Genomic DNA, 14,802 nt, shown 5'->3' with positions numbered 1-14,802 from the left:
ACCACAGTTCAAAAGCATCAATTCTTCGGCGCTCAGCCTTCTTCACAGTCCAACTCTCACATCCACACATGACCACAGGAAAAGCCACAGCCTTGACTAGACGGACCTTAGTCGGCAAAGTAATGTCTCTGCTTTTAAATATACTGTCTAGGTTGATCATAACTTTTCTTCCAAGGAGTAAGCGTCTTTTAATTTCATGGCTGCAGTCATCATCTGCAGTGATTTTGGAGCCCCCAAAAATAAAGTCTGACACTTTCCATTGCTTCCCCATCTATTTCCCATGAAGTGATGGGACCAGATGCCATGATCTTTGTTTTCTGAATGTTGAGCTTTTTTTTTTTTTTTTCTTTACATGCGATCCCAACATGGACCCCCTCCCACCTCCCTCCCCACAACATCCCTCTGAGTTGGATGAAGGGTATCTCCTCACCACTGCCCTTCCTGACCTTCAACGTGGGATGGCTCCTCTAGGCCCTCCTGTGCCCGCGCAACCACCGCTCCTTGGACGAGTGGCTGCTCCTCCCGGCCGCCGCCCCTGATCTTGGAAGCGGGGTAACTCCTCTTGGCCGTTCCTGTGCCATGGCATCCTGGCACTTTCGGCCTCTGTTTCTACTGTTTCCCTACCCATTTGCCATAAAGTGATGGGACCAGATGCCATATCCTAGTTTTCTGAATGTTGAGCTTTAAGCCAACTTTTTCGCTCTCCTCTTTCACTTTCATCAAGAGGCTTTTGAGGTCCTCTTCACTTTCTGCCATAAGGGTGGTGTCATCTGCATATCTGAGGTTATTGATATTTCTCCTGGCAATCTTGACTCCAGCTTCTGTTTCTTCCAGTCCAGTGTTTCTCATGATGTACTCTGAATATAAGTTAAATAAGCAGGGTGACAATATACAGCCTTGATGTACTCCTTTTCCTATTTGGAACCAGTCTGTAGTTCCATGTCCAGTTCTAACTGTTGCTTCCTGACCTGCATACAGATATCTCAAGAGGCAGGTTAGGAGGTCTGGTATTCCCATCTCTTGAAGAATTTTCCACAGTTGATTGTGATCCACACAGTCAAAGGCTTTGGCATAGTCAATAAAGCAGAAATAGATGTTTTTCTGGAAATCTCTTGTTTTTCCGTGCTGCGAGTGGGTGCACTAAGCGTGGCAGAGAGGAGCTACCCCACATGCGAGGTCAGGGGTGGCTGGGAGAAGCCACCTTGTGCACAAGGCCAGGGGCGGTGACCCTGAGGAGCTACCTCGAGCCCGAGGCCAGGGGTGGCAGCTGGGAGGAGCAACCTGAGGAGCGGTGGCTGCCTGGGCACAGGAGGGCCTAGAGAAGCTGTCCCAAGTTAAAGGTCAGGAACGGTGGCGGTAAGGAGATACCCCTCATCCAAGGTAAGGAGCAGTGGCTGTGCTTTGCTGGAGCAGCTGTGAAGAGATACCCCACGACCAAGGTAAGAGAAACCCAAGTAAGATGGTAGGTGGTGCTAGAGGGCATCAGAGGGCAGACACACTGAAACCATACTCACAGAAAACTAGTAAATCTAATCACACTAAGACCACAGCCTTGTCTAACTCAATGAAACCAAGCCATGCCCTGTGGGGCCACCCAAAAGTGGCGGGTCATGGTGGAGAAGTCTGACAGAATGTGGTCCAGTGGAGAAGGGAATGGCAAGCCACTTCAGTATTCTTGCCTTGAGAACCCCATGAACAGTATGAAAAGGCAAAATGATAGGATACCAAAAGAGGAACTCCCCAGGTCATTAGGTGTCTAATATGCTACTGGAGATCAGTGGAGAAATAATTCCAGAAAGAATGAAGGGATGGAGCCAAAGCAAAAACAATACCCAGTTGTGGATGTGACTGGCGATAGAAGCAAGATCTGATGCTGTAAAGAGCAATATTGCATAGGAACCTGGAATGTCAGGTCCATGAATCAAGGCAAATTGGAAGTGGTCAAACAAGAGATGGCAAGGGTGAACATCGACATTCTGGGAATCAGCAAACTAAAATGGACTGGAATGGGTGAATTTAACTCAGATGACCATAATATCTACTACTGCGGGCAGGAATCCCTCAGAAGAAATAGAGTAGCCATCATGGTCAACAAAAGAGTCCAAAATGCAGTACTTGGATCCAATCTCAAAAATGACAGAATGATCTCTGTTCGTCTCCAAGGCAAACCATTCAATATCACAGGTATCCAGGTCTATGCCTCAACCAGTAATGCTGAAGAAACTGAAGTTGAATGGTTTTATGAAGAACTACAAGACCTTTTAGAACTAACACTCAAAAAAAAATGTCCTTTTCATTATAGGGACTGGAATGCAAAAGTAGGAAGTCAAGAAACACCTGGAGTAACAGGCAAATTTGGCCTTGGAACACGGAATGAAGCAGGACAAAGACTAACAGAGTTTTACCAAGAAAATGCACTGGTCATAGCAAACACCCTCTTCCAACAACACAACAGAAGACTCTACACATGGACATCACCAGATGGTCAACACCAAAATCAGATTGATTCTATTCTATGCAGCCAAAGATGGAGAAGCTCTATACAGTCAACAAAAACAAGACCAGGAGCTGACTGTGGCTCAGATCATGAACTCCTTATTGCCAAATTCAGACTCAAATTGAGAAAGTAGGGAAAACTGCTAGACCATTCAGGTATGACCTAAATCAAATCCCTTATGATTCTACGGTGGAAGTGAGAAACAGATTTAAGGGCCTAGATCTGATAGACAGAATGCCTGATGAACTATGGAATGAGGTTCATGACATTGTACAGGAGACAGGGATCAAGACCATCCCCATGGAAAAGAAATGCAAAAAAGCAAAATGGCTGTCTGGGGAGGCCTTACAAATAGCTGTGAAAAGAAGAGAGGCGAAAAGCAAAGGAGAAAAGGAAAGATACAAGCATCTGAATGCAGAGTTCCAAAGAATAGTAAGAAGAGATAAGGAAGCCTTCTTCAGGGATCAATGCAAAGAAATAGAGGAAAAGAACAGAATGGGAAAGACTAGAGATCTCTTCAAGAAAATTAGAGATACCAAGGGAACATTTCATGCAAAGATGGGCTCTATAAAGGACAGGAATGGTCTGGACCTAACAGAAGCAGAAGATATTAAGAAGAGGTGGCAAGAATACACAGAAGAACTGTACAAAAAAGATCTTCACGACCCAGATAATCATGATGGTGTGATCACTAATCTAGAACGAGACATCCTGGAATGTGAAGTCAAGTGGGCCTTAGAAAGCATCACTATGAACAAAGCTAGTGGAGGTGATGGAATTCCAGTGGAGCTGTTTCAAATCCTGAAAGATGATGTTGTGAAAGTGCTGCACTAAGGAAGTGTTTTCTATAGTGATTTGCATATGGTAGTGAGAAATTTTTAAAAAAGAGACTAATTGAAAAAAATTAATAGTCTCCTTTTAGTTTGCTAGTCAAAATTCAGGGGGAGTACGGCTTATTGTGGGCTTCCCTGGTAGCTCAGCTGATAAAGAATCCACTTGCAATGCAGGAGACCCTGGTTCAATTCCTGGGTCAGTAAGTTTTCCTGGAGAAGGGATAAGGTACCCACCCCAGTATTCTTGGGCTTCCATGGTAGCTCATAGGGTAAAGAATCTGCCTGCAGTGCAGGAGACCTGGGTTCGATCCCTAGGTCAGGAAGATCCCCTGGAGGAGGGCATGGCAACCCACTCCAGTATTCTTGCCTGGAGAATCCCTGTGGACAGAGGAGCCTGGTGGGCTATAGCCCATGTGGTCTCAAAGAGTCAGACACAATGAAATGACTAAGCACAAGCACGTGGCTTATTGTAGGAAACAGAATATTAATATCAGAAGGTGAGGACTCAGGTTCTGACACTGCCTATGATTGGAACTTGACCTGAAGGCCATCCTAACCACTGTAGCTCTCTGTATCCTCAAACTCTAAGTGAAGGGGTACCTTCCAGCTCTAAAATGCTCTCTAATCACAGTAAGAGATCAACAACAATAATTAATAAGAAAACAGAACAATTATATTAATATAGTACAATAAAAGTTATGTGAATATGATTCCTATCTCTCAAAGTACTGTACAAGTATAATACTGTTTCATGCCCTGTGGTCATAATTTTTGCAATTTTAAGTATAACAATAACCTTAGCATCAATTTATTTTTCCATCTTCACAATTTCATGTATCAATGATTCACTTTTACAATAGACCTTAGAAAACTTGGCATACTGTTTTCTTTTTCTTTCCTTATTAAGTCAAGTTTCACTGTTTCACTTATAGGAAGAACTTTTTGTCTCTTTTTGACATATCTGAATAGCTAGCATCACGTCCCTTGCACTTTAGGGCTGTTATTAGGTAAAATAAGCGTGACTTCAACACAAGCCCTCAGATATAGACAGTTAATATGATAACCCAAAGGGTCAATAGCTGATGAACGCTGGAGCAAGAGATGCATCATGTCCCAGACAGGAAGGAGCTGGATAGTGCAAGGTGCCATCACACTACTTAGAATATCATGTGATTAACATCTATGAATTATTTATTTCTGGAATATGTCATTTAATGTTTTCAGGCTGCAGTTGATCTAGGGCAATTGGAATCAGGAAAAATGAAACCACAGATAAGGGGGGATGACAGCAATTAGCAGATCTAACCTTCCTAGAGCCCTTGGTTTAGAAGCCAGAGTTCCTTCCATGTGTTCTCTTTCTTTTTTTTTTTTTTTTCCCAGAAATAAACATTCAATTTATTTCACTTTTTTTTTAAACTTTTTCAAATGGCAAAGATTAATTCCAAGACCTTCAAAATCTTTTTAAACACCATTTTACAGAGGGTTTGAAATTTTTAAACCCTTGGTTGTCAGAGTATGACAGCTGAAATGGAAGTCTGCTGAAAGTCACTTGTAAAAGTGTCAAATCAAATACGAGCGCAGACAAGGCTATCGATCCCCATTTGCATATGAACTTCTATCTCAGAAATAGTATTTTAAGAAGACATTGTTTCATGCTAAGACTTCCCTACTGCCCTATTTTCAGTTTAGCCATCCAGTTAGTTGTTAGAGACCCAGATCCATTTAAAGATACGAATGTATTTCAAAGGACTGTTCCTCAAGGTTTAACTCAGCTAGTTCAAATACTGTGGAGCACTTGATAGGTTATTTTCTCCATATTCTTCTTTGCATAAGAAGAGCAGTGATGTTGATTTCACGTGTTATACTTTATCCTCCAAGGGGTGTTTCCAGCCTATGGATCGGACCTGCATCTCCTTTGTCTCCTGCGTTACAGGCAGATTCTTTACCGCTGAGCTATCTGGGAAGCCCTCTTAGTATAACAAAAGCTTTTCAGCTTTCTAATGCTGATTTATTACAGAATGTCATTGCAGGAAAAATATTTCAGCCCATTAGACCCAAGACACACATCTCGCTAACATGCAACAATATTTGGCCTTGCCTTATTGCTTGTACCTTTGAATAATTACTTGAAGGCATCCATATAAGAGCTTACATACTATAAAGCATTAAACAGTCGTGCTTCCAACAGAACATGGAATCTATAGCAGCATCAGTGTACCGCACTAATTATCTTCCTGCCTTCCCATTAGGCCTCCGGAAAACTATGACACATGGTTACTAACATGAAAGTGAATTTGAGAAAACACTGAGTAGAAAGTTAAGAAAGAGGAGATGAAAGACATAGATATAGACACTGAAGCACAACTTTGTAGAAAGGCTGAAAGAATAAGCTATAAAGAGCACATTCATCCATTTATCAAATACTTATTTAATAATTAACATAGGATGAACACTACAGAGTAACAGAACTCAGATACGAAAAGATATAGGCCGTACCCACAGGAAGGAATGATGGGACTATAAAACTGAAGCTAAGGAGAAGGAAAAAGCTCCTTTGGGGAGGTCAGTACTTATACGTTGACCAAAGTGGAGGCATGTGGACTCTTGACTGATGACACTGTAGGTATAGGGAGGCTGCAGAGACCTGAGGCCTTAGCGTGTTTAAAAGTTAATGGTAGGATTAAACAAAGAAGGACACTTGTTTGGGTGGCATATTCCTTTCATTTCTTTAAGTTTTTTAATTGGAAGATAATTACTTTACAAAGGTGCTTTGGCTTCTACTGTGCAACACCAATCAGACATATTTATACACATATACCCCCTCCTTCTTGAGGCTTCCCTGGTGGTGCAAATGCAGGAGATACAAGAGACACAGGTTCGATCCTTGGGTTGAGAAGATCCTGGTGGAGAGCATGGCAACCCACTCCAGTACTCTTGCCCGGAGAATCCCATGGACAGAGGAGCCTGGCGGGCTACAGTCCGTAGGGTCGCGAAGAGTCAGACATGACTGAAGTGGCTTCACCCAGTCATGGGTCCCTCCTTGTTGAGGCTCCATCCTCCCTCCCGTTACACCCACCTATGTCTTCAGAGGGCCAGCTTGGGCTCCCTGTGTTATATGGTAGCTTCCCACTAGCTATCTGGTTAGCACGTTTCTTTAATAAGAGATACCAAGCGTTGGAGCAAAAGGCAGAAGGCTCCAGGTCCTAAGCAGTGGAGAATCCACAGCAGTCGCTGGAGTGACAATAATGAGATTTGTTTGTTAAGAACCAAGGACCAAACATGCGGCAGACAGGCAACACAGAGACAAGAGGATTTTGTAATAGTCTAGGAGTTATTCAGCATGTCAACAAAGGCATGGGCAGTGAGCATACAGCAGGGGCCAACATGTGGGCAGGTGATGGCACTACCCAAGTGTCAAAGACTATGATCTGGGTTGGGCTTCCCAGGTGGGAAGAGAATCTGCCTGTCGATGCAGGAGATACAAGAGCTGTGGCTTCATCCCTGGGTCAAGAAAATCCCCTGGTGAAGAGAATGGCCACCCACTCCAGTATTCTTGCCTGGAGAATCCCATGGACAGAGGAGCCTGGCGGGCTACAGTCTATGGACCCACAAGGAGTTGGACATGGCAGAACAACTGAGAATGCACGCGTCACCTGTGTCAGCTGAATGACGCGCTAAGCACCTGAGGCAAGGCAGAACATGAGATGAGCCTAGCTCTTCACTGAGCCAGCATACAACCCCACGTGACAACTCTGACCTCCAGAGAACTCTTCATGGCACCCCTCTCCCTGACACCAGGTTCTTCCTAGTCCTGTTGTCTCTCCCAGGAGATGGAAATTTCTTTCTGCATAGCTTCCACAGATCTTATAGTCAGAGTATTCTCCTTGTTGCTATAGTCACCTTTCCTCTATTACAATAATCCTTTCCAATAAAGTCTCTACCCTACTTTACATTTTTTTGATAGTTTAATGATGCTTATTTATTCAGATTTACAAATCCCTGCAGCCCCGCTTTTTCTTTCTCTTAGCTCTTCTATGTTCGATATATTATGCCTACAGAATGTGGACTTTCCATAAGGAAAATATTTGCTTTAGCATCTGTTTAAATAACAATATTTTCAAATAGAATGTCTATGTCAGAGCAGAGGTCACAAGGCATAAAGGAGATGAGACACCTAAAGCACTAAGTATAGGGTTTGGCACAGACTGGACATTAAATAACTGTTGGCTGGTTGATGTCATTGTTATTCTTGTAAATGTTATTATATAATGCACTTCTTAGCTCATCATTTTCTCTGATAAGATTATATTCTGTTCCCAAGGCCTAAGATAAAATCTCAACTCCTTAACATAACTCACATGGTCTTTTATGACAAGGATCCTATCTACCTATTAACCCGATGGCTAAAGTGAATGCTTCATTTGCTTTGTTAAACTTCCAAGTTCTTTAAGTACCATGGCTTTTTATTCTTACATATGCTATTTCAACTTCCTCAAAGCCCTCACTCTCTCTTTCCCCCAATTAATATGGAAAATAATTGTTATGGTATTATTGATATTCAAAACTGTAATGAAGCATTAAGAACAAATCTAAAATTACTTTTCTTAAAGATCATTATTCTTAACTTCTTTTTTCCCAGTATTTTTGCAGTTTGGTTCATTTTGTCCCATTTTACTATAAATATAATTCTACCGAATAAGCATTTCTATGTAATTAAAGTACTTTATAAACATACTTATCAGTGGTTGCATGATAATTCATTTTATGCATGATCTATAATTTATATGACTAATTTAATAGTGTTTAGCTTATGTTTTATCTATTTCTTTGCTATTATTAATGATTATGAGTATGTACATGTGTGTTTGTCAACATCTTTGATAATTACCCACAGTTTCATTATGTTCTTAGAACCATTTGCCAGAACTAGATCACTGCATCAAAGTATACAAATATTTTAAAATTTGTATTCCCAGAATTGCCTGAAAGGTTTGCTTGCACTGCACACTCTTACCAAGATTTTATAGGTTAATTCTTTTATCTTTTGCTAATTACTATCATTCTGTATTATACTAAAAAGCAAAAATAGTAATTGTTGAATACCAATTATATACCACACTCAATAGGCAGCATTGTATTTTTAAAACAGTTTATATGATCTTCAATGTGATTTTTCAAATTAGTATATCAGTTCATACCATTTTCTCATTCATCTAGATGAGTCCTAGTATTGTTTTGGCAAACTATTATTTTTTTGTTTGTTTCTCATTATCCTTGTGGCATTTTAACTTATTTAGCATTATTTTAATGTTTAACTTATGTTTGCAATAAAAACAATTGATGACTATTATAGACAATTCATAAAATATATAAAGTTATAGTTAAATAACAAAAATTATTGTAGTCCCATATGTGGAATATTAATCACTTAAAACCTAGAAAATGATGCTTCATTATCTTTTGAACATAAACATTTAGTATATTGCTTAGATTTTCTTTGTAGTTGCAATATATAACATTTTAAAAAGTAAAATGAGTGAATATTTAATGTCTTTAGCTAACTAAATGAAGATGTCTTCAATTTCTTTGTGAATTTATTTATTCCATTTATTTTTTTACATTTTTAAATGATATTGTGCTAAACATCCTTGCATGCAAATATAGGTATTATTTTCCAATTGTATCTTTAAGTGAAGTTTTGGGAGACTGAATTGTGAATTTATACGAAGGGATTTGCTAATAGAGATCTGGCTTTAAGCAATTGTGGGAATTGGTTAAGCAGTCTCTATGAGACCATTGTCTGCATGTCTGATGCTGAAGCTTGAAGTCTGAGGGCAGATAGTCAAGAATGTATATAAACAAGTTGAGGGGAGCGAGAACAAGCTGGATCCCACAAGCTCTGAGATATATTTATCCCAGTGAGTCTGTTTCTCTCATTGAATCCTAACTGATGCACAGAAAAAGACCAGTAAAAACAGAAATGCAAGAAATATAATGAAAAAGATAACATTTATAATATCCAGGCATGTTTCTAAGTGTTTAATACGTAATAAAATATTCAACCCCCTTAATGTTCTGTAACTACTGATATTCTCCTTGTTAGCCCAAAGAAGAACTGAGGGAAATTTCCTGGTGGCCCAGCGGTTAGCATTCTGCACTTTCACTGCCAAGGGAGCAGGTTCAAAATCTGTTCAGAAAACTAAATGACGGCAGCATAGTGAAGAGACATTCAGTACTACTAAATGATACTTAGATAAAACGCTTGTGTCTTAGAAAGATCTGAAAAGAACTAAACAGTGGTACCTTTATTTTGTGCTATGTTTTTGTTTTGTTATTTGTTGTTGATACTTCCTATTATCAAAACTTGGCCCCAGGCGAACATCTGCTGCTAGGCGATTACGATGTAGGATCAGAAGGAAGAGTTTGGAAAGGCTTACAGTCCTTTTGCATTTGCCATTTCTAGTGTGACTCCACTTTCATGAGCTACGTTCTCCTATTGTTAAGATACTGAGTGATTTAAGATACTGGGTCCACTTGTATTCATGGCACAATGTGATGCTGTATTTTGAGTTTGACTTTACATTCTTGAAGTTCTGCTTTATTGACTATGCCAAAGCCTTTGACTGTGTGGATCACAATAAACTGTGGAAAATTCTGAAAGAGATGGGAATACCAGACCACCTGACCTGCCTCTGGAGAAACCTATATGCAGGTCAGGAAGCAGCAGTTAGAACTGGACATGGAACAACAGACTGGTTCCAAATAGGAAAAAGAGTACCTCAAGGCTGTATATTGCCACCCTGCTTATTTAACTTCTATGCAGAGTACATCATGAGAAACGCTGGGCTGGAAGAAGCACAAGCTGGAATCAAGATTGCCGGGAGAAATATCAATAACCTCAGATATGCAGATGACACCACCCTTATGGCAGAAAATGAAGAGGAGCTAAAAAGCCTCTTGATGAAAGTGAAAGAGGAGAGTGAAAAGGTTGGCTTAAAGCTCAACATTCAGAAAAGAAAGATCATAGCATCTGGTCCCATCACTTCATGGCAAATAGATTGGGAAACAGTGGAAATAGTGTCAAACTTAATTTTTTTGGGCTCCATAATCACTGCAGATGGTGACTGCAGCCATGAAATTAAAAGACACCTAAGGAATGATGCTAAAGCTGAAACTCCAGTACTTTGGCCCACCTTATGAGAAGAGTTGACTCATTGGAAAAGATTCTGATGCTGGGAAGGATTGAGGGCAGGAGGAAAAGGGGATGACAGAGGATGAGATGGCTGGATGGCATCACCGACTCAATGGATGTGAGTTTGAGTGAACTCTGGGAGATGGTGATGGACAGGGAGGCCTGGCATGCTGTGATTCATGGGGTTGCAAAGAGTCGGACATGACTGAGCGACTGAAATGAACTGAACTGATCTGAAGTACTCCTTGGAAGGAAAGTTGCGACCAACCTAGATAGCAGATTAAAAAGCAGAGACATTACTGTGCCAACAAAGGTCCATCTAGTCAAGTCTAAGATTTTTCCAGTGGTCATGTGTGGATGTGAGAGTTGGACTATAAAGAAAGCTGAGGGCCAAACAATTGATGCTTTTGAACTGTGGTGTTGGAGAAGACTCTTGAGAGTCCCTTGGACTGCAAGGAGATCCAACCAGTCCATCCTAAAGGAGATCAGTCCTGGGTTTATTGGAAGGACTGATGTTGAAGCTGAAACACCAATAATTTGGCCACCTGATGCAAAGAGCTGACTCATTTGAAAAGACCCTGATGTTACAAAAGATTGTGGGCAGGCGGAAAAGGGGATGAAAGAGGGTGAAATGGTTGGATGGCATCACTGACTCAATGGACATGAGTTTGGATAAACTCTAGGAGTTGGTAATGGACAGGGAGGCCTGGCGTGCTATGGTTCATGGGGTCAAAAAGAGTCGGACACGACTGAGCGACGGACCTGAACTGAACTGATAAAGCTGATATGTCCATCCATACACAGGTTTTTGTGTGGACATAGTTTTTAACTCATTTGGATATATACAAAGGAATATGATTGCTGGACCATACAGGTAGTCCATGTTTAGTTTTATAAGAAACTGCCCGACTGTCTCCCAAAATGACTGCTCGGTTACATTTTCATCAGCAATGAATGAGAATTCCCGCTGCTCAGCATTCTCTTCCAGCATTTGGTGCTGTCAGTATTCTGGACTTCAGTAATAGAATGGAAAACAATGGTTTTACCCAATAGAGGGTAAAACCTAAAGTAAACTATGGACTCTGGGAGATTATGATGTATCAAGGATTATCTGCTGTATCAAATGTACACTCTGGTGGGAAATGTTGTTAATGGGGAATGCTGACTGTGCTTGGAAGCAGTTTATACAGGAAATCTTTGTACTTTCTGTTTCATTTCACTATGACCATAAAACTACTCTAAAATAGAATATACTAAACATGAGAGGAAAATGCAGGGACAGACTCAGAAACACAGAGCTAAGAAAAAAGTTGCATGAAAATAGATGAGAAAGATAACATGTACATGCATGTTAATACTGTACATGCATACACATGTGTGTGTGTGTGTGTGTGTACACTTTACTCATTTTAAAGTAGTCAGGCCACTTTATCCTTCACAGGGTTTCTGACAGCAAGTCAGTCAGCTTTGCTTTGATTTATTTTGGCCCTGGAAACTAAATATTTATCACTATTTATTCTTTTACTTCGTTGTAGGAAATTTGACCTAAGATCAAACCATGCAGATTAAGGAAACCCCAACTGTCTTCGTTGTGTTATATCTTAGGGCTACTGTTCTTTGATCCTGGTTCAACTTTAAGAGAGAAAAATAAATTGAGAAAGGAACAAGAGTGAAAGAGGGGAAGGAAATGGGAAAGAGGAAAAAATTAAGGAGTGAAATGGGAGTGGGTTGGGGCAAAGAGTGATGAAGAAATTTTCTTGAAAATACTCTTCAAGGAAAGAACCAGAAATAAGCTATTTTTTTTTACAGGATTGCTCTGTTCTCACCTGTTTGACTATCACAACCACCTCCATTTTTTCCTCAACGACTCCTGTAAAATTCACTGATGACTTTTTTTTCTTTAAACCTGCCCCTATAAAGCCTGAATCAATTTTATCTTTCCTTTGCTATAGTCCTTATTAATAAAACTCCTCCTCCTTATTAATAAAACTATTATTATTATAATAATCTTCATATAATTATTTCTTCAGTTTGGGATAAAATTTTATTTTCAACAAATTGGGGTAAATTTTGTGTCAACTGTGTCCATGACCCCCAGTGGCTATAACAAACACTACCTCATGGATACCCTTTCACTATATTGCAAAGTGAGAAGAAGTGTTGGGGACATTTACTTTTGGATCACAAGTGTATATTTTCCAGATAATAGTAGATAAACATTAAATTGAAAGCAATAAAAACTCAAATCATGCAAGATATAATTTATAAATATGCACACCATAAACAACTTGAATTAGCAATATAAACATTGGCATATCCTTACTTCAGTGTTCATCATGGTCCTTGATAATGTTGACCTTATCCAAACTATGTGTTCTGGAAAGCAGGAAAGATCTAGGAATCCTCCAACTTTTCGTGGCTAATCAAACAGACTGTTCTGCAGTAGTCAAGATATGGAAGTAACCTGAATGTCCATGGACAGTGGAATGAATAAAGAAGAGGTGGTACATATATACAATGTAATATTAATCAGTTGTTAAAAAGAATGAAATAATATTGCTTTTTTTTTTTTTCCAGCAACATGGACTGATCTAGAGATTGTTGTACTGAGTGAAATAAGTCAGATGGAGAAGGAGAAATATTGTATGACCTCCCTTATATAGGGAATCTAAAAAGAAATGATGCAAATGGACTTACAAAATAGAGACTCACAGACTTAGGGAACAAACTCATAGTTGCTGGGGGGAAGAATGAGGGCAGGGATAGTTAGGGAGTTTGCGATGGACATGTATACATCGTTATGTTTAGAATGAATAACCAGCAATGACCTACTGTATAGCACGTGGAACTCTGCTCAGTGTTATGTGGCAACCTGGATGGGAGGGGAATTTAGAGGAGAATGAGTATATATATATATATATATGTGTGTGTATATATATATATGTATGTATGTATATTTGGCTGAATCCCTTTGCTGTTCACCTGAAACTATCACAGCATTGTTTATCGGCTATATCCCAGTACAAAATAAAAAGTAAAAAATACTGAACTGCTCTGTTCTCACATGTGTGACTATCAGAACCACCCCCATTTTTTCCTCAACGACTCCTGTAAAACTCACTGATGACTTTTTTTTTAACCCGCCTCTATAAAACTTGAATCAATTTTATCTTTCCTTTGAGATAGCCCTTATTAATAAAAGTCCTCTTTATTACAATTATCTTCATATAATCATTTCCTCACTTTGGGGAAAACTTTGTCTTCAACACTCTCTCAATTGTCTCTTAGCTTAGTACTTTCTGGTACTGTACCATTTATCACCATGTACCGCTTCATACATTATTCTTTCTTTGGGGAAGGGGAGTTTGTTCTATTTATTTGGGTTTAACTTATATATTATTGCATTATGCATTTTCTCATGCCTTTTACCTCAATAAAATCCTACTTCCTATTTCAGGACTGATACTACTACTTTAGCTGGGCACAGAAGAATTGATGCTTTTGAACTGCAGTGTTGGAGAAGACTCTTGAGAATCCCTTGGACTGCAAGGAGATTCAACCAGTTCATCCTAAAGGAAATCAGTCCTAATATTCATTGGAAGGACTGATGCTGAAGCTGAAGCTCCAATACTTTGGCCACCTGATGTGAAGAGCTGAATCATTGGAAAAGACCCTGACGCTGGGAAAGATTGAGGGCAGGAGGAAAAGGGGACGACAGAGGATAAGATGGTTGGATGACATCACTGACTCAATGGACATGAGTTTTAGTAAACTCTGGGGGCTGGTGATGGACAGGAAGGCACGGTGTACTGCAGTCCATGGGGTTGCAAAGATTTGGACACGACTGAGGAACTGAACTGAACTATCTTGTATAGTTGAAAACTATCATAGTGCCCAAAACGTAGGTACTTAATCAAGGTTTTGCTAAATATAAATCCATGTGTGCATACATGTATGAATGTAATAAAGCTACCCAAGTGGTTGACATGAAACTTTTGCTAATAAAACATGCACTGCTTATAGGAGTTTTCAAGTCTCCATTGGGAGTGCTAGTTAACTACAGAAGAACTTATTATCCCCCAAAATCTCTTATTGATGAATTTTAATTAAAAGTGTTTTGATGTGCTCTGTAATTCTTATGATAGGTACATTCCCGTCTCCCAGCTAAACTGGCAAGAAGTGACAGAATACAGTCCAAAATCATACCCCCTCCTCATGCACTGGCTATATGTTGTCACATAATGAACTAATACAAAATTAATGGCTTAAAATAATAATAT

Source organism: Capricornis sumatraensis, chromosome 2 (assembly GCF_032405125.1).
Source record: "Capricornis sumatraensis isolate serow.1 chromosome 2, serow.2, whole genome shotgun sequence".
NCBI lineage: Eukaryota > Metazoa > Chordata > Mammalia > Artiodactyla > Bovidae > Capricornis > Capricornis sumatraensis.
Note: the sequence above shows the minus strand (reverse complement) of the source record.